The sequence below is a fragment of the Silene latifolia genome, chromosome 10 (genome assembly GCF_048544455.1).
Source record: "Silene latifolia isolate original U9 population chromosome 10, ASM4854445v1, whole genome shotgun sequence".
Classification (NCBI taxonomy): Eukaryota; Viridiplantae; Streptophyta; class Magnoliopsida; order Caryophyllales; family Caryophyllaceae; genus Silene; species Silene latifolia.
Window position 1 is genome coordinate 68,635,809 of NC_133535.1, and position 21,870 is coordinate 68,657,678.

Consider the following 21,870-nt stretch of genomic DNA (forward strand, 5'->3'; position numbering starts at 1 on the left):
AGGCAGCTCTCTTGGAAATACTTCCTTATACCTCTGAATTAATGGCCTAACTTCAGCAGGCATCTCAGGGCTCCCTTCCTTGCTTACTTCTTTGGATAGTAACACCCAGACAGGTTGTTCTTGCTTCATTTCCTTGATCATGGCTGCTTCAGAAAGAAATAGCACACCATTGCCCTCCTCCGGCATACTTGGACCTCCATAGTTTCTCCGTTGGGTGGTAATGGGGTCAGAGTGACCTTCTTGCCTTCATGCTTGAAACTATAGATGTTATCCTTCCCATGGTGAGTGGTATTCCTATCATACTCCCATGGCCTCCCCAGGAGTAGGTGGCAGGCATCCATTGGGACAATATCACACAGGACTTCATCTTTATACACCTTCCCAATAGAAAATGGAACCAAGCATTGTTTGTCCACCCTTACTTCTGCTCCCTTGTTCAACCATCTCAACTTGTAAGGGTTTGGGTGCTCTTGAGTTGTCAAGTTGAGTTTGCTAATCATGGCATTTGATGCCACATTTGTACAACTTCCCCATCTATGATTAGGTTACAAACCCTCCCCCGGACTCGTGCATCTGGTTCGAATATTAGGGATCTTTGATCGGCTTCCCGAGGTGAGTGTTGGGAATGCATGACCCTCCACAAGACTAAGTTGTGACCTGTATCGGGGGGCCACAACGCATCTTGTTCTGGTTCTCCTTCGCTCCACTTCCTCCATTATCAGGGTCTCATCTTCCTCATACTGAACCAAACCTTCCCTCTCCCACTGTTCTACTTCCATTGCTGTCAAGGTTCTCTTAGAAGGACAGTCCTTCCTAAAATGGCCATACCCTTGGCACTGGAAGCATTTAATTTTCCCATCATCACAGTGTGTTGGTTTTAGAATTCACATGACTCTTTCCCTTGTCTGGTGTTGGTTGGGTTGCAAGTTTTGGAGTTTCTCCAATCCTAACCCCAAAAAAGGTTTGAAAGTGGATCTGGTAAGGGTTTGGAAGCAGTGACCTTGGCTTTTCCCATCTTTTCAATCCTCAATGCCAGGTTGACTGCCTCATCAAAGGACCAGACTTGTTGCATTCTAACTCTTATAGTAATCTTAGGATCTAAGCCCTCAACAAACCTAGCAATTTTCTGCTCAGGCTTTTCAAAGAATCTCACATTGCAGGGTAAGTTGTTCAAAGCTTCTAAGATAAGACTCAACAGATTGTTGGTCTTGTTTCAGCTGGGTTAACTTGATAAACATATCCTGTGTGTAATCTTTAGCTATAAACTTATCCTTCAATTTCTTTTTAAGTTTTAGCCAAGATTTAATGGGTTCCTTGCCTTCTCTCATTCTCTGGCTTTTCAGGGTTTCATACCAAAGTGAGGCATAACCTTTGAATTTAAGGATAGAAACTTTGAAAGCTTTCCTGTCAGTATATCCCTTAAATTCAAAGACTCTCTCAACAGTTCTAATCCAGTCTAACAAATCTTCAGGGTTTAAACTACCATGGAAATCAGGAATTTCTACCTTTATATCTTTGTCTCTTTCCATGTAGATGCCCTCTGCCATAGATTCATCAGTATCTGACATGTCTTCTCCATGTTCCTGGTGGTATGGTTGTCCCCTTCCTGCTCCAACAAAGCCTCTACCCCTGCCTCTGCCTCTGTAGGGTGGCCTGTTAGGAACTCCTTCTGCAAGAGTGTTGACAATATTTACCAGTTCATTGATTCTTCCTGCTATCTGATCCACCCTGGTTTCAATACCAGTAAATCTCTCTTCACTCATGGGTTATTTTTTGTAGTTTTGTTGTAGTTAGGGTAAAAATGAACTCACTTTCCTTCCCAAGACTAACACAAGATAGAATCGTGTTAAAACCTTGCTCTGATATACCAATTTGCAGTGTAATGTCCAAGGGTTTAGACAAAAACAACAAACAAACCAGCAGAACTAAGACAAGTTCTCAGGAATGCAATAAACTTGTGCTATTTAATAAAATTATGAATTGACCTCCTAAAATCATGAAACTTGGCAGTAAATTCCCTTAATATAAGAACTAACTCTGAGTAAATTTCTAGGATTTGTGGAGGACTCAAAGTACCTTAAATACTCAACTGAACTGACTGACAGACACAAATGGACAGTGACTGAGGTAATTCTGGGAGTTGACTGAAAGGAGGGAGCTTTGGATATAATTATCAACTGTAAAACCCACAGAATTCTCACAGGGAATTAAGCTAACAATTTGGGGTGTTAGAGTTAAGAGATTCCACAGATTAACACAGGAAAGACTCAACTAAAACAAACAGCAAAGTTAAACTAACCACAGTCTCAGCACAGGAAAGCTTATACTCTACTAACAGGTACTTAATCAATAACCACAGTCTAAGCACAGGTTATTATCAAGCCTGACTCTAATCTACAGACTAAGCACAAGATTAAGAGGTTTAAATTTGAGAGAAAACTCAGGTTCATTCATAAATCAGCTGTGTTACAACAGTCTGAGTTGAGGTCCTTATATAGGCCCCTTTTAGGTTACAAACTTGAAAGAAAACTACATCCAAGGGTCAGGATCCCTCCTCACATGCTGGTAAGAGTCCAAGTACAATATTACAACGGTTTAAAAGCTCTTAATTGTAAACTGGAATGAAAACAAAAGAGAAATGCAGGTGACAAAGACAGTTGTGGTCCTTTCTTTGCATTGCTGGCTTTTCTGTTGAATGTAGGCACTTGAGGACGAAATGATTGAGTCCTTGGCATTAAAATTGGCTCTAGGTTGTATCTGGTATATGGGAAGACAAGCCAAAAGTTCTTTGTGTGCTTTTTTCTCATGGTTTAGCCAGAAATGGAAAGTTTGCTTTTGTTGTTTGTCATTTCTTTGCGATTCATCCTTGGTTTTCTAGGACTTGCATTGTGATTTTCCCTTGGACCCCTAGGACTTTTCTGAGCCTAGTTTAGTGACCAACCAGCTGGCCATGGTGGCAGTTGGTGGTTGGGCTTGTACTTGTACCTATTAGCCACTAAACTTAGCCCAGTTTGGTTGCTTCCTGAAGTGGGTGTGGTGCTGTTTTGGCCTGCTTGCATTTGTGGGGTGTCCTGGTCAGTGGCTCCTGCTGCACACAATAACAAGGACAAATGGTTTAAACAACGAGTCACAAGGACTAATAAACAAGGGCAAATGGTTTAAACAACGAGTCACAAGGACTAAAGAACAAGTACAAATGGTTCACACAACGAGTCACAAGGACTAATGAGCAAGGACAAATGGTTCACACAACAAGTCACAATAATAAGGACAAATGGTTTACACAAGGAATCACAAGGACTAATAAACAAGGACAAATGGTTTAAACAACGAGTCACATAGACTAATGAACAAGGACAAATGGTTTACACAACGAATGACAAGGACTAATAAACAAGAACAAATGGTTTAAATAACAAGTCACATAGACTAATGAACAAGGACAAATGGTTTACACAACGAGTCACAAGACTAATGAACAAGGACAAATGGTTCACACAAGGAGTCACAAGGACTAATAAACAAGGACAAATGGCTCACACAACGAGTCACATGCTCTAAAGAACAAGGACAATTGGTTCACACAACGATTTAGAAGGATTAATGAACAAGGGCAAATAGTTTACACAACGAGTTAGAAGGACTAATGAACAAGGACAAATGATTCACACAAGGAGTCACAAGGACTAATGAACAAGGAAAAAAGGTTCACATCACAAGTCACAATAACAAGGACAAAATGGTTTACACAACGAGTCACAAGAACTAAAAAACAAGGACAAATTGTTTAAACAACGAGTCACAAGGACTAAAGAACAAGGACAAATGGTTCACACAACGAGCCACGAGGACTAATGAACAAGGACAAATAGTTTACACAACGAGTCACAAGGACTAATGAACAAGGACAATTGGTTCACACAACGAGTCACAAGGACTAATGAAAATGGAAAAATGGTTCACACGACAAGTCACAATAACAAGGACAAATGGTTTACACAACGAGTCACAAGGACTAATAAACAAGGGCAAATGGTTTAAACAACGAGTCACAAGGACTAAAAAACAAGTACAAATGGTTCACACAACGAGTCACAAGGTCTAAGAATAAGTTCAAATAGTTTACACAACGAGTCACAAGGACTAATGAACAAGGACAATGGTTCACACAACGAGTCAGAAGGACTAATAAACAAGGACAAATAGTTTACACAACGAGTCACAAGGACTAATGAGCATAGAAAAATGGTTCACACAACAAGTCACAATAGCAAGGACAAATGGTTTACACAACGAGTCACAAGAACTAAAAAACAAGGACAAATTATTTCAACAACGAGTCACAAGGACTAAAGAACAAGGACAAATGGTTTACACAACGAGTCACAAGGTCTAAAGAACAAGGACAATTGGTTCACACAACGAGTCACAAGGACTAATGAAAAAGGAAAAATGGTTCACACGACAAGTCACAATAACAAGGACAAATGGTTTACACAACGAGTCACAAGGACTAATAAACAAGGGCAAATGGTTTAAACAACGAGTCACAAGGACTAAAGAACAAGTACAAATGGTTCACACAACGAGTCACAAGGTCTAAAGAATAAGGACAAATAGTTTCACAACGAGTCACAAGGACTAATGAACAAGGACAATTGGTTCACACAACGAGTCACAAGGACTAATGAAAAAGGAAAAATGGTTCACACGACAAGTCACAATAACAAGAACAAATGGTTTAAACAACGAGTCACAAGGACTAATAAACAAGGGCAAATGGTTTAAACAACGAGTCACAAGGACTAAAGAACAAGTACAAATGGTTCACACAACGAGTCACAAGGACTAATGAGCAAGGACAAATGGTTCACACAACAAGTCACAATAATAAGGACAAATGGTTTACACAACGAATCACAAAGACTAATAAACAAGGACAAATGGTTTAAACAACGAGTCACATAGACTAATGAACAAGGACAAATGGTTTACACAACGAATGACAAGGACTAATAAACAAGAACAAATGGTTTAAATAACGAGTCACATAGACTAATGAACAAGGACAAATGGTTTACACAACGAGTCACAAGACTAATGAACAAGGACAAATGGTTCACACAAGGAGTCACAAGGACTAATAAACAAGGACAAATGGCTCACACAACGAGTCACATGCTCCAAAGAACAAGGACAATTGGTTCACACAACGATTTAGAAGGATTAATGAACAAGGGAAAATAGTTTACACAACGAGTTAGAAGGACTAATGAACAAGGACAAATGATTCACACAAGGAGTCACAAGGACTAATGAATAAGGAAAAAAGGTTCACCTCACAAGTCACAATAACAAGGACAAAATGGTTTATACAACGAGTCACAAGAACTAAAAAACAAGGACAAATTGTTTAAACAACGAGTCACAAGGACTAAAGAACAAGGACAAATGGTTCAGACAACGAGTCACAAGGACTAATGAACAAGGACAAATAGTTTACACAACGAGTCACAAAGACTAATGAACAAGGACAATTGGTTCACACAACAAGTCACAAGGACTAATGAAAAAGGAAAAATGGTTCACACGACAAGTCACAATAACAAGGACAAATGGTTTACACAACGAGTCACAAGGACTAATAAACAAGGGCAAATGGTTTAAACAACGAGTCACAAGGACTAATGAGCATAGAAAAATGGTTCACACAACAAGTCACAATAGCAAGGACAAATGGTTTACACAACGAGTCACAAGAACTAAAAAACAAGGACAAATTATTTCAACAACGAGTCACAAGGACTAAAGAACAAGGACAAATGGTTTACACAACGAGTCACAAGGTCTAAAGAACAAGGACAATTGGTTCACACAACGAGTCACAAGGACTAATGTAAAAGGAAAAATGGTTCACACGACAAGTCACAATAACAAGGACAAATGGTTTACACAACGAGTCACAAGGACTAATAAACAAGGGCAAATGGTTTAAACAACGAGTCACAAGGACTAAAGAACAAGTACAAATGGTTCACACAACGAGTCACAAGGTCTAAAGAATAAGGACAAATAGTTTACACAACGAGTCACAAGGACTAATGAACAAGGACAATTGGTTCACACAACGAGTCACAAGGACTAATGAAAAAGGAAAAATGGTTCACACGACAAGTCACAATAACAAGGACAAATGGTTTAAACAACGAGTCACAAGGACTAATAAACAAGGGCAAATGGTTTAAACAATGAGTCACAAGGACTAAAGAACAAGTACAAATGGTTCACACAACGAGTCACAAGGACTAATGAGCAAGGACAAATGGTTCACACAACAAGTCAAAATAATAAGGACAAATGGTTTACACAACGAATCACAAGGACTAATAAACAAGGACAAATGGTTTAAACAACGAGTCACATAGACTAATGAACAAGGACAAATGGTTTACACAACGAATGACAAGGACTAATAAACAAGAACAAATGGTTTAAATAACGAGTCACATAGACTAATGAACAAGGACAAATGGTTTAAACAACGAGTCACAAGGACTAATAAACAAGGGCAAATGGTTTAAACAATGAGTCACAAGGACTAAAGAACAAGTACAAATGGTTCACACAACGAGTCACAAGGACTAATGAGCAAGGACAAATGGTTCACACAACAAGTCAAAATAATAAGGACAAATGGTTTACACAACGAATCACAAGGACTAATAAACAAGGACAAATGGTTTAAACAACGAGTCACATAGACTAATGAACAAGGACAAATGGTTTACACAACGAATGACAAGGACTAATAAACAAGAACAAATGGTTTAAATAACGAGTCACATAGACTAATGAACAAGGACAAATGGTTTACACAACGAGTCACAAGACTAATGAACAAGGACAATTGGTTCACACAACGAGTCACAAGGACTAATGAAAAAGGAAAAATGATTCACACGACAAGTCACAATAACAAGGACAAATGGTTTAAACAACGAGTCACAAGGACTAATAAACAAGGGCAAATGGTTTAAACAACGAGTCACAAGGACTAAAGAACAAGTACAAATGGTTCACACAACGAGTCACAAGGACTAATGAGCAAGGACAAATGGTTCACACAACAAGTCACAATAATAAGGACAAATGGTTTACACAACGAATCACAAGGACTAATAAACAAGGACAAATGGTTTAAACAACGAGTCACATAGACTAATGAACAAGGACAAATGGTTTACACAACGAATGACAAGGACTAACAAACAAGAACAAATGGTTTAAATAACGAGTCACATAGACTAATGAACAAGGACAAATGGTTTACACAACGAGTCACAAGACTAATGAACAAGGACAAATGGTTCACACAAGGAGTCACAAGGACTAATAAACAAGGACAAATGGCTCACACAACGAGTCACATGCTCTAAAGAACAAGGACAATTGGTTCACACAATGATTTAGAAGGATTAATGAACAAGGGCAAATAGTTTACACAACGAGTTAGAAGGACTAATGAACAAGGACAAATGATTCACACAAGGAGTCACAAGGACTAATGAACAAGGAAAAAAGGTTCACATCACAAGTCACAATAACAAGGACAAAATGGTTTACACAACGAGTCACAAGAACTAAAAAACAAGGACAAATTGTTTAAACAACGAGTCACAAGGACTAAAGAACAAGGACAAATGGTTCACACAACGAGCCACGAGGACTAATGAACAAGGACAAATAGTTTACACAACGAGTCACAAGGACTAATGAACAAGGACAATTGGTTCACACAACGAGTCACAAGGACTAATGAAAATGGAAAAATGGTTCACACGACAAGTCACAATAACAAGGACAAATGGTTTACACAACGAGTCACAAGGACTAATAAACAAGGGCAAATGGTTTAAACAACGAGTCACAAGGACTAAAAAACAAGTACAAATGGTTCACACAACGAGTCACAAGGTCTAAGAATAAGTTCAAATAGTTTACACAACGAGTCACAAGGACTAATGAACAAGGACAATGGTTCACACAACGAGTCAGAAGGACTAATAAACAAGGACAAATAGTTTACACAACGAGTCACAAGGACTAATGAGCATAGAAAAATGGTTCACACAACAAGTCACAATAGCAAGGACAAATGGTTTACACAACGAGTCACAAGAACTAAAAAACAAGGACAAATTATTTCAACAACGAGTCACAAGGACTAAAGAACAAGGACAAATGGTTTACACAACGAGTCACAAGGTCTAAAGAACAAGGACAATTGGTTCACACAACGAGTCACAAGGACTAATGAAAAAGGAAAAATGGTTCACACGACAAGTCACAATAACAAGGACAAATGGTTTACACAACGAGTCACAAGGACTAATAAACAAGGGCATATGGTTTAAACAACGAGTCACAAGGACTAAAGAACAAGTACAAATGGTTCACACAACGAGTCACAAGGTCTAAAGAATAAGGACAAATAGTTTCACAACGAGTCACAAGGACTAATGAACAAGGACAATTGGTTCACACAACGAGTCACAAGGACTAATGAAAAAGGAAAAATGGTTCACACGACAAGTCACAATAACAAGAACAAATGGTTTAAACAACGAGTCACAAGGACTAATAAACAAGGGCAAATGGTTTAAACAACGAGTCACAAGGACTAAAGAACAAGTACAAATGGTTCACACAACGAGTCACAAGGACTAATGAGCAAGGACAAATGGTTCACACAACAAGTCACAATAATAAGGACAAATGGTTTACACAACGAATCACAAAGACTAATAAACAAGGACAAATGGTTTAAACAACGAGTCACATAGACTAATGATTAAGGACAAATGGTTTACACAACGAATGACAAGGACTAATAAACAAGAACAAATGGTTTAAATAACGAGTCACATAGACTAATGAACAAGGACAAATGGTTTACACAACGAGTCACAAGACTAATGAACAAGAACAAATGGTTCACACAAGGAGTCACAAGGACTAATAAACAAGGACAAATGGCTCACACAACGAGTCACATGCTCTAAAGAACAAGGACAATTGGTTCACACAACGATTTAGAAGGATTAATGAACAAGGGAAAATAGTTTACACAACGAGTTAGAAGGACTAATGAACAAGGACAAATGATTCACACAAGGAGTCACAAGGACTAATGAATAAGGAAAAAAGGTTCACATCACAAGTCACAATAACAAGGACAAAATGGTTTATACAACGAGTCACAAGAACTAAAAAACAAGGACAAATTGTTTAAACAACGAGTCACAAGGACTAAAGAACAAGGACAAATGGTTCACACAACGAGTCACAAGGACTAATGAACAAGGACAAATAGTTTACACAACGAGTCACAAGGACTAATGAACAAGGACAATTGGTTCACACAACAAGTCACAAGGACTAATGAAAAAGGAAAAATGGTTCACACGACAAGTCACAATAACAAGGACAAATGGTTTACACAACGAGTCACAAGGACTAATAAACAAGGGCAACTGGTTTAAACAACGAGTCACAAGGACTAATGAGCATAGAAAAATGGTTCACACAACAAGTCACAATAGCAAGGACAAATGGTTTACACAACGAGTCACAAGAACTAAAAAACAAGGACAAATTATTTCAACAACGAGTCACAAGGACTAAAGAACAAGGACAAATGGTTTACACAACGAGTCACAAGGTCTAAAGAACAAGGACAATTGGTTCACACAACGAGTCACAAGGACTAATGTAAAAGGAAAAATGGTTCACACGACAAGTCACAATAACAAGGACAAATGGTTTACACAACGAGTTACAAAGACTAATAAACAAGGGCAAATGGTTTATACAACGAGTCACAAGGACTAAAGAACAAGTACAAATGGTTCACACAACGAGTCACAAGGTCTAAAGAATAAGGACAAATAGTTTACACAACGAGTCACAAGGACTAATGAACAAGGACAATTGGTTCACACAACGAGTCACAAGGACTAATGAAAAAGGAAAAATGGTTCACACGACAAGTCACAATAACAAGAACAAATGGTTTAAACAACGAGTCACAATGACTAATAAACAAGGGCAAATGGTTTAAACAACGAGTCACAAGGACTAAAGAACAAGTACAAATGGTTCACACAACGAGTCACAAGGACTAATGAGCAAGGACAAATGGTTCACACAACAAGTCACAATAATAAGGACAAATGGTTTACACAACGAATCACAAAGACTAATAAACAAGGACAAATGGTTTAAACAACGAGTCACATAGACTAATGAACAAGGACAAATGGTTTACACAACGAATGACAAGGACTAATAAACAAGAACAAATGGTTTAAATAACGAGTCACATAGACTAATGAACAAGGACAAATGGTTTACACAACGAGTCACAAGACTAATGAACAAGAACAAATGGTTCACACAAGGAGTCACAAGGACTAATAAACAAGGACAAATGGCTCACACAACGAGTCACATGCTCTAAAGAACAAGGACAATTGGTTCACACAACGATTTAGAAGGATTAATGAACAAGGGAAAATAGTTTACACAACGAGTTAGAAGGACTAATGAACAAGGACAAATGATTCACACAAGGAGTCACAAGGACTAATGAATAAGGAAAAAAGGTTCACATCACAAGTCACAATAACAAGGACAAAATGGTTTATACAACGAGTCACAAGAACTAAAAAACAAGGACAAATTGTTTAAACAACGAGTCACAAGGACTAAAGAACAAGGACAAATGGTTCACACAACGAGTCACAAGGACTAATGTGAAGGAAATGTAGATCTATATACATATTTAACATACTCATATATGTCTAATTAATTTGTCATAAAATTAAAACGGATTTTATGCATGCAAACATTAATAAAAGAGAAGAGAAATAATGTCCTTACATTCAATATTTCGGCTATATTGGGCACAAGAGAGATCACCTTTCTCTTCTTGTTCTTGAGCTTTTCCAATGGAAGAACAAAGATCTAAGTATAAGATCTCTCCCCAAGCTTTATACCCAAGGCTTTCACTTAATCTAATTAATATTATAAGTACTAGTATAATATTAATCTTAGTAGAAAATTGAACCAAAACTCTTTAAATCACATAATAGTTTCGGTTTTTAAGAGAGGAGAAGAGAGGATTTTTCTTCTCACTAGAACTTGTATTTTTTGATGAGTAGTTAGAATGAATAATACACACATTACATTATGGTGTATATATAAAAATAAGAAGAAAAACCAAGTGGTTTTTCTTCTCTAAAAATCCGGCCAAGAGGAGGTGGAAAGGAGCCAATGCATGGGCTGATTTGTCTTCACAATGCACTATAGGCATGTAAGGCTACTAAAGCAAAACAATCATTATGTTTAGCTACTAATTAAACAATTTAATTAGCTTAAACCTCTTCTTTATTTCGGTCCATATGATAATATGGAATCCATATTATTTTGTCAATTGTCAATATGTAACATGTCACATGTAACATAATTTGTAATGTATTTTTAACATATTAAAAATCAACGTATTAATAAAAATACGTCACATACAAAAATTGATTTAGTAATTCCATAATTACTTGTGCCGAAATAATTTTTACCAATTTATAAATCACAACTGATTGTATTTATAACAATTCATTCAATTTAATTGTTACATTAAACAATTTATTTCATCCGAGTAATTATACAATTTAATTACTCGATCAGTATCTCATTTAATCACATTTCAATTTGATACGTAAATTTTACTTCCAAAATCGTCCGTCAATTTTCAAGTAATTTAATTAACTCGCAACATTATACGATTAATTAAATAATCAATTAAGAGTATTGCCCTTTAGGTATGACCTAGGGGTCAACTGATCACCACCGTCACACACGACAAAGAATGTCAAACTCTAGTCACCAATCATTACCGATATATGTTGACCAGATTGACAAGAATAACATATTACTTCCCAATTGTATTCTTAAAATGAGATTTAATAATGATATTTAAATCATATGATCGCACTATTGTTGAGGACACATTTCCCAACAATCTCCCACTTGTCCTCGACAAGTGTGCGTCACCAATTCTCTTGTCCTATTACTATCTCCCACTCAATGCAAGGTGTCTTTCAGGTCGTACTTGCAAGTGATCATATCGAGAGTGGTTTCCTCGATCTGGAGAATAACTGATTGACCGGATTTATCCACTCTGGATACCTTCCGAGCGTGGCCACGCATTTCCAGTTCATTACTCCTCGAGTGGCCCTGAGATATTGTTTTAACCCTGACAAGGGGGTGGACAATTCCTATCGCACTCATTCCCTTCGACTAGCCACAGCCATCATAACCCAAAATATGCCCATTTGACCCCATTTACGAAGGTCGTAGTAACACAAATCAAAGTTAATCTGAAACTGTGCCATCTTAGGTGAATAGTCTTTAGTCAAAAGAATCGTCTCATTAGAATACTATAGCAGCTCTCGCCACGACCAGGCTATATAAATTTGCCAGAACTCTATAAGCGGTCATAAGGCCCGACAAGGTGTTCATAACATCTGCCTATGTGATCGACTAGTCATCTCACATGACCGTATGGCACTTGAACTTGCCATCAATCGCATCACACTCTAGTCACTTCGAGACGTCACCTCATACAAGTGACTATGGGCGAATACTATGCTAATCCGTGTTCACTTTAACGGAGTTCAATTGTCTCCACAACCCGTTTGGATGTAACAAAGTATAATAAAAGAGTTTTAAAAATAAAACTCGAACGACAAATGCGATTATCACACATGAATAGTCAATGCCTGATTACTATTTCATGTTCTATAATCTGATTTGATCTTGTACGTAGTTGTTGATTTCAATTCAATTGAAATGACATGACTCATCATGTTTAGCCTTTGAGAAGGCTTTGGTTAGTAGGTTTTATCAACTTCTTGTACCTTACTCAACCTTACTACATATTCGTTTTCCTTTGTAATGTATACATTTGCATCACAACACTTTCGAAAGTACGTGTCGAGATCCAATCAAGACATAGGCCCTCTAGCCTAAGAATAGCTCCCTCTGTTTTCACAGTGTGCGGGACTCATCCTTCTTGCACATCTCGTGATCGCAAGTGTACTCAATTTCCGTTATAAATATCTCTCATTGTTCTTTATTGCCTAGAACGATTCTAGAAAATCTACTTCTTAATAAACATTGCCACAATGGTATCTTAACCATCCTAATGTGTTTTGATTATGGTTTTGTCGGAAACCATGCGCAATCTCAATTGTCAATTGTCACTTGTGTAACACCCTTACACAATATTGCATCATAAACACTTTGCATCATAGCCTTAATGCTTCTGCAAGCACTTAAGGGTAATCTTTATAGCTTACTTGGTAAAGATTACTTAAATTCGATTTTGAAAACAATTCATCATACTCAAAGCATATGAAGTGTTATACATCATTTCTTTTTAATTGATTCGGCAGCGGAAGCAAATGAAATCAATCAAATATATTCAATTTAATTGAACTAGTCATGAATCTTATCAACATAAGACTTCTTAATGACGCTAATATCATGTGGATTTATCTTCATAAATCCGGATATTCAAGATGTATTATAATACTCCAAGAGTCTTAAATCATTCTCAATGATCAATATGTCATCCACATATCGGACTAATTAAAACTTCCGTAACTCCCACTAAACTTCATGTATAAACACAATTTCTCGACTTATCGAGAAATGTTTTGTCACATGATCAAAATGTTGATTCTAACTCATTGATGTCCTACTTAAGACCCTCTCTCAAGTCTCACATTATCTTAGGGTTGCAAGAATCTACTAAACTCAAGACATGTATTGAATACATTCCTTCTATTGAAGAAGTGGGTTTTAGATTCACTCGCTATGTATTTCATAACTTCATAATGAAACACAATCCCTAAGAAGATCCAAATAGACTTAATCATTTCAATTAGTGCAAAACCCTTTGCAACCAATTTGCTTTGAAATATCTCTTTATTAGTGCAAAACCCTTTGTCACTAATCAAGCCCTTTTGATTCGGATTTTCATGGCTCTAAGCCTTGTATTGAGTTGTGACTTAAACACTCTTATGTAAGTCATATGTTCATTACTTTCTAGAAGTAATCAACTTGAATCAAACAATTTCTTTTGTAAGTTATAAGCTCTTTACTTTCTTAAAAGTAGCATGAATTCATCATTTTTAACAAGTGACGAATTTAACCTCCTAGGTTTTGAAGAAACAACGTCTTACACAAAACGTCTCATGTAGCCAAGAAAGACAGGTTTCTTGCGACATAACATTCTTTGTGGCTCTTGAATAATTTCTCCCACTCTGTCTTCTAGAAATAAACCTGTATTTTAGAAAGACAACTTCATGAGCCGCAAACCCGTCGTGCTCGTGATAATTGTAAGGGAAAAATGAGCATTTGTTTCTTGTGAAAAACTTACAAAGATGGTACCTTTACCATTTCATATCTCATATGATTCGATTTAGTGGAAAAATAATTTAGACAAAAAATCCCCAAAATGATCAAGTAACTCAAAGTAACTTGATTGAAATCCAAACCATATCGAATAGCGTTTGATTTCTTAGCTAACCACACATTATTCCATAATGCGTGCTAAGAGAGATTAACTTGTGATACTATATCACATTTCCTTGGCTTATATCAAAGTCTTCACTTCGATAATCCCATCACGACTTAAATCGTGATTCCTTGAATTCTTTGAAATTCTTCAAAGATTTCTCTATTTACCTTATTAAGTGAACACATTAGCGTCAACCTAAATCGTTGGTAAAAGAAAATGATCAACCTATTTTGGATCAATGATTTAAAACCTCGATCTCCTTTTCAACCAAAAGGCACGAGACATCTTGCTTTGAATACAAGATACGCATATACCATTAACAATCTAATGGTTTCAAGAGTACTTGATAACTCTTTGCGTTCATCATTCCAAAATTTAAGGTTTAATCTTGGGTTACCAATTTGAGTCTTGCATCATCTTCATGATATATCATTCTAGTTTGGTTTAGAATATAATTACCTTGATAATGGGCTAGCCATATATCAAATCGTGGTGTAAAGGGTCACAAAAGTGAAACCTCTTTTGTATCTTAACAAGTTTGTATTCTTATTTAGAGTTTATGTACTTAATAGTCACAATTAAGTACAACTCCAAACCCGAAAACTAGATTTAGTACACAATTACTCTATCTCTCGATATTGTTGTTGCTAGTCGTCATATTCTTATCATCCCATGTTTCAAACATAATGATGAAAACCACCACCGGTTTCTAATATTGACGAAGTAGTACTAGCAAAATTTATGTCAATCATATAAACATTTAAAGAAGAAGATCCCATTAGATGTCCCACAACTAACTTGTTGATTCTTCAATAATTTGGGGTAGTTTCCTTTCTCGTGTCCAACATTTTAAGACAATGGAAACTTTATCGGTCGGGATTGATAGGTTTAGTATCGTCATTCTCAACAACTTTACCTTTAATATTACCTTGTATCAATTCCATCATAATCCTTACTTCTTGAACCTCGTCCTCATCTTAACGGTTTAAGAGAATGCTCCCACTTAATTCAATGAGTCTTTGCTTTGAGAAGCAAAATTGAATTCATGAAGATTACTCTTCATTTGTTCGTTTTAGTCTTAAAACTTTCATCGAAGTGGTTGCGTTATTTTGGTCAATTACTTAATTCAAAATCTAATCACCAAAACAATTTTATCTTTTCAAGGTACTTAATTCAATTAAGTATATGAAAAACAATCCATTGTAAGTAGATGTGTTAGTCAAGAATCAAAAACCTGTTTGATAACGAATAACTTTTATCTATACTCTCTACAAGAGATCCTTCCAATGGATAAAACGAGGTTTTTAGAAGAAAAATTCAAATTTTGTCTTTAGTTACGATGTTTTAATGGAGATTTGAATCAAAAAACCGAAATGATATCGTATATGAATTGTGGTAAAGAAATAGAACAATATTATAACGGAATAATGGAAAACTTAACATTCATCGTTTTATAAATACTTGTAAACAAGTATAGCATTTACATAGTGACCTCTACCCAACTATGATAAATGATTCCAAGACCCAAATTCATATCAACTTAGGCACGGGGTAGCCGATGCAACCTTCATTAATATAACTCGGTGGATTAACCTTTTAATCGATTCTACTTTTAGAACTCTTGGTCGATAAAATTACTCTAATGTTTATCTATAGCCCAAAACACATCAACAAGGGCACGGGGTAGCCGATGCAACCCTTATCAATTACTTTTGTTGAGTTCAATCCAAATTTCGAATAAATGTGTCCATTATCCAAACCCACATCAACTTGGGCACGGGGTAGCCGATACATCCCTTATCAACATGAATTCGGTGGATTAACATTCATCACCCACTTCCCCTACGTAACAAGGTTTGTACCCCGGGGTAGCCGAGCGCACTCCCTCGCGAAATAGGTTTTCATGGTTTCTACTATTTGGTAAGGCTATGTCTCAATTGTTTGTTTTAGCGAGAGGTCATGTCAATTTATTATCTATCACGTTTTAAGTGAACTAAAGCGGTGAACTACGATAATTTTAATTGACACGGTCGTTAAACTCGATAAAATAAGACAATGCATGTTTAGTTATGGCGATTTAGCGATGCATGTGACATAAAACAAAATGCAAGCATAAAAGTAAATAAATCCTAGTATGGCCTTTCCTAAAATAGAAAAACTATTAATCTATTACATATTCGGAAACCAACTCCATTGGTCCCTTGAACTTCGGTTGTGGCACGCATCTCGAGGTAACACCGTCTTTATGTATCGCCATTCTTGAAGAAATCCGTCTTTTGGAACTCCGGAATGAATAAAATTACATAATAAATTACATAATTTCCTATTATACATTTGTAACTAAAATAAAATAAATCTATTAAATATTACAAAACGGTGATACGAGATCACAATAAAAATTACAACCGAATCGATATTCCCATACATTTCTGGAAATACCAATTAAAAATCTAAGGCCATACTAAGTAAATTACATAATTCAAAATTACATAAATAAAAATTATGACAATCATAAAGGAAAAATGCAGCATTATAATATGTATGAACATGCTCAATTTTTATGCTAAATCGCCTTTAATTAGCCAATATCATATATTACTTTTTTTTTACGGTTTGCGTGATTTCAACATTTTATAATCACAAAAATACATAAACTCATATTTATGCATAAGTTAATTACCCTAACCTCTTAGGACTCAAAATATAGTCTTCACTAATAATTTGACCATAATTAACCCATATCTTATAAAATTGTTCATAAATGGACTAAAATTACAAAAATAAGCCATTAAACTTCAAATAAATCACAAAATTTCAAATAAATTCAAAATTTGAAATTTAAACTCATGAACATTCTGGAAAATTTCCATGACACTCATAATGTTCAAAATCTTAGGTTAAAAATTTGAAATTTTTCCTAAAAACAATGTTGCGGTTTATCGATTTTAATAAAATAATCATAAAAACATGGAAAAATTATTTTCATTAACTTTTCAATTTTAGATCTGAAAAATATAATAAAATGCAACATTAGACGTTTTTCCTAAGTCATAGATTATATTTTATTAATTTTCATTAATAATGTCACTATTTATGCCATTTTTCTTCAAAAATTCATAAATCATGCTAAAAGACTTCTTTATAGCCAATTATTTTACACACATCTTGTAAAATTGCATGTGACAACATATTAATTTTCTATGACCAGATTCGAAATTTAACTCATATTAACCTATTTTTCTCTTAAATCCGAATTTAATAATGAAAAATTCATTTTTCGAGCATAACAAGTGCAAAAATTATGAAAAATTACAGGTTATCTCAAAATAATATATGTGACAACATATCCAAAAACCAAGTGAAAATTCGAAGTATAGCTAATTTTCGACCAAAAATGACATTTTTACTCATAAAATCACATTTAAATGTCATTATTATTAAATATGAACAATAAAAATCCGAAAAATTAACCAAAATATCCTAAAACACTTTAGGACCAGAAATATTAACATGCATGTAATTATTTCGTGATATATCATAATAACACAAATTTTACAAGTTTTATTTTGTTATTCATATAACTCGGAAAAACTTTTAACCAATTTGCATGCAAACAACGTGGCTCTGATACCAATTGAAGGAAATGTAGATCTATATACATATTTAACATACTCATATATGTCTAATTAATTTGTCATAAAATTAAAACGGATTTTATGCATGCAAACATTAATAAAAGAGAAGAGAAATAATGTCCTTACATTCAATATTTCGGCTATATTGGGCACAAGAGAGATCACCTTTCTCTTCTTGTTCTTGAGCTTTTCCAATGGAAGAACAAAGATCTAAGTATAAGATCTCTCCCCAAGCTTTATACCCAAGGCTTTCACTTAATCTAATTAATATTATAAGTACTAGTATAATATTAATCTTAGTAGAAAATTGAACCAAAACTCTTTAAATCACATAATAGTTTCGGTTTTTAAGAGAGGAGAAGAGAGGATTTTTCTTCTCACTAGAACTTGTATTTTTGGATGAGTAGTTAGAATGAATAATACACACATTACATTATGGTGTATATATAAAAATAAGAAGAAATACCAAGTGGTTTTTCTTCTCTAAAAATCCGGCCAAGAGGAGGTGGAAAGGAGCCAATGCATGGGCTCATTTGTCTTCACAATGCACTATAGGCATGTAAGGCTACTAAAGCAAAACAATCATTATGTTTAGCTACTAATTAAACAATTTAATTAGCTTAAACCTCTTCTTTATTTCGGTCCATATGATAATATGGAATCCATATTATTTTGTCAATTGTCAATATGTAACATGTCACATGTAACATAATTTGTAATGTATTTTTAACATATTAAAAATCAACGTATTAATAAAAATACGTCACATACAAAAATTGATTTAGTAATTCCATAATTACTGTGCCGAAATAATTTTTACCAATTTATAAATCACAACTGATTGTATTTATAACAATTCATTCAATTTAATTGTTACATTAAACAATTTATTTCATCCGAGTAATTATACAATTTAATTACTCAGACCGTATCTCATTTAATCACATTTCAATTTGATACGTAAATTTTACTTCCAAAATCGTCCGTCAATTTTCAAGTAATTTAATTAACTCGCAACATTATACGATTAATTAAATAATCAATTAAGAGTATTGCCCTTTAGGTATGACCTAGGGGGTCAACTGATCACCACCGTCACACGACAGTAATGTCAAACTCTAGTCAGCCAATCATTACCGATATATGTTGACCAGTTGACAGTAACAATATTACTTCCCAATTGTATTCTTAAAATGAGATTTAATAATGATATTTAAATCATATGATCGCACTATTGTTGAGGACACATTTCCCAACATAATGAACAAGGACAAATAGTTTACACAACGAGTCACAAGGACTAATGAACAAGGACAATTGGTTCACACAACGAGTCACAAGGACTAATGAAAAAGGAAAAATGGTTCACACGACAAGTCACAATAACAAGGACAAATGGTTTACACAACGAGTCACAAGGACTAATAAACAAGGGCAAATGGTTTAAACAACGAGTCACAAGGACTAATGAGCATAGAAAAATGGTTCACACAACAAGTCACAATAGCAAGGACAAATGGTTTACACAACGAGTCACAAGAACTAAAAAACAAGGACAAATTATTTCAACAACGAGTCACAAGGACTAAAGAACAAGGACAAATGGTTTACACAACGAGTCACAAGGTCTAAAGAACAAGGACAATTGGTTCACACAACGAGTCACAAGGACTAATGTAAAAGGAAAAATGGTTCACACGACAAGTCACAATAACAAGGACAAATGGTTTACACAACGAGTCACAAGGACTAATAAACAAGGGCAAATGGTTTAAACAACGAGTCACAAGGACTAAAGAACAAGTACAAATGGTTCACACAACGAGTCACAAGGTCTAAAGAATAAGGACAAATAGTTTACACAACGAGTCACAAGGACTAATGAACAAGGACAATTGGTTCACACAACGAGTCACAAGGACTAATGAAAAAGGAAAAATGGTTCACACGACAAGTCACAATAACAAGGACAAATGGTTTAAACAACGAGTCACAAGGACTAATAAACAAGGGCAAATGGTTTAAACAATGAGTCACAAGGACTAAAGAACAAGTACAAATGGTTCACACAACGAGTCACAAGGACTAATGAGCAAGGACAAATGGTTCACACAACAAGTCAAAATAATAAGGACAAATGGTTTACACAACGAATCACAAGGACTAATAAACAAGGACAAATGGTTTAAACAACGAGTCACATAGACTAATGAACAAGGACAAATGGTTTACACAACGAATGACAAGGACTAATAAATAAGAACAAATGGTTTAAATAACGAGTCACATAGACTAATGAACAAGGACAAATGGTTTACACAACGAGTCACAAGACTAATGAACAAGGACAAATGGTTCACACAAGGAGTCACAAGGACTAATAAACAAGGACAAATGGCTCACACAATGAGTCACATGCTCTAAAGAACAAGGACAATTGGTTCACACAACGATTTAGAAGGATTAATGAACAAGGAAAAATAGTTTACACAACGAGTTAGAAGGACTAATGAACAAGGACAACTGATTCACACAAGAAGTCACAAGGACTAATGAATAAGGAAAAAAGGTTCACATCACAAGTCACAATAACAAGGATAAAATGGTTTACACAACGAGTCACAAGAACTAAAAAACAAGGACAAATTGTTTATACAACGAGTCACAAGGACTAAAGAACAAGGACAAATGGTTCACACAACGAGTCACAAGGACTAATGAACAAGGTCAAATAGTTTACACAACGAGTCACAAGGACTAATGAACAAGGACAATTGGTTCACACAACGAGTCACAAGGACTAATGAAAAAGGAAAAATGGTTCACACGACAAGTCACAATTACAAGGACAAATGGTTTACACAACGAGTCACAAGGACTAATAAACAAGGGCTAATGGTTTAAACAACGAGTCACAAGGACTAATGAGCATAGAAAAATGGTTCACAAAACAAGTCACAATAGCAAGGACAAATGGTTTACACAACGAGTCACAAGAACTAAAAAACAAGGACAAATTATTTCAACAACGAGTCCCAAGGACTAAAGAACAAGGACAAATGGTTTACACAACGAATGACAAGGACTAATAAACAAGAACAAATGGTTTAAATAACGAGTCACATAGACTAATGAACAAGGACAAATGGTTTACACAACGAGTCACAAGACTAATGAACAAGGACAAATGGTTCACACAAGGAGTCACAAGGACTAATAAACAAGGACATATGGCTCACACAACGAGTCACATGCTCTAAAGAACAAGGACAATTGGTTCACACAACGATTTAGAAGGATTAATGAACAAGGGAAAATAGTTTACACAACGAGTTAGAAGGACTAATGAACAAGGACAACTGATTCACACAAGAGGTCACAAGGACTAATGAATAAGGAAAAAAGGTTCACATCACAAGTCACAATAACAAGGATAAAATGGTTTACACAACGAGTCACAAGAACTAAAAAACAAGGACAAATTGTTTATACAACGAGTCACAAGGACTAAAGAACAAGGACAAATGGTTCACACAACGAGTCACAAGGACTAATGAACAAGGACAAATAGTTTACACAACGAGTCACAAG